Below are 1,242 nucleotides of genomic sequence, written 5' to 3'. Positions count from 1 at the left end.
ATAAATTGGTTGACTAACCACTATAAAATCGCTATTTTCTAATAAAACGGAGACAACAAAAGTTTCAAACCTCTTTGACCTTCATCATATGTAAGTGAATGATGCAACTATACATTAAAACAGTACTTTCATATTTTTTAATTTTTCTCAAAATCTATGTATTTTCGGTAATTGCTCTATATATTGAAGCATGTGATCTTTAGTGTTGTTTTAAAATATCTAAACATGTTCTATATTTGTATTAATATAAATTAAACTCTCTTTCATGGTATATGTGCTTCGCTTTAATTTTTTGTAAATTAATTTAGTAAAACTTCATAATACTCCCTAAATTGGTTGACTAACAACTATAAAATCGCTATTTTTTAGAAAAACGAAGACAACAAAGATTCTAAACCTCTTTGACATTCATCATATGTTAGTGAAGGATGCAACTATGCATTAAAACAGTATTTTCATATTTTTGAATTTTTTTCAAAATCTATGTGTTAACCCCAACGAAAATATTGAGTTTTTTTGTAAATGCTCTATATACTGAAGCCTAAGATCTTCAATGTTGTTTTAAAATTTCTAAAAACATTCTCAATTTGTGTTAATGTATAATAAACTCTCTTTCATGGTACATGGACATCGTTTTAATTTTTTGTCAATTAATTTAGTAAAACTTCATAATACTCCCTAAATTGGTGGACTAACCACTATAAAATCGCTATTTTCTAGAAAAACGGAGACAACAAAGGTTCTAAACCTCATTTACCTTCATCATATGTTAGTGAAGGATGCAACTATGCATTAAAACAGTATGTTCATATTTTTTAATTTTTTTCAAAATCTATGTGTTAACTAACTCCTACGAAAATATTGAGTTTTCCGGTAAATGCTCTATATAATGAAGCCTATGATCTTTAGTTTTTTTAAAAATTTCTTAACACATTCAACATTTGTATTGATGTATATTAAATTATCTTTCATGGTACATGGACATCGTTTTAATTTTTTGTCAATTAATTTAGTAAAACTTCATTATACACCCTAAATTGGTGGACTAACCACTATAAAGTTGTTATTTGCTTGAAAAACGGAGACAACAAAAGTTCCAAATCTTTTTGAACTTAGTCATACGTTAGTGAAGGATGCAACTATACATTAAAACAGTATTCTCATATTTTTGAATTTTTCTCAAAATCTATGAATACCCCCACGAAAATATTGAGTGTTTCGGAAAATGCTCTATATACTGAA

The sequence above is a fragment of the Brassica oleracea genome, chromosome C8 (assembly GCF_000695525.1).
Source record: "Brassica oleracea var. oleracea cultivar TO1000 chromosome C8, BOL, whole genome shotgun sequence".
In the NCBI taxonomy this organism is placed as follows: Eukaryota; Viridiplantae; Streptophyta; class Magnoliopsida; order Brassicales; family Brassicaceae; genus Brassica; species Brassica oleracea.
This window is presented reverse-complemented; position numbering follows the sequence as displayed.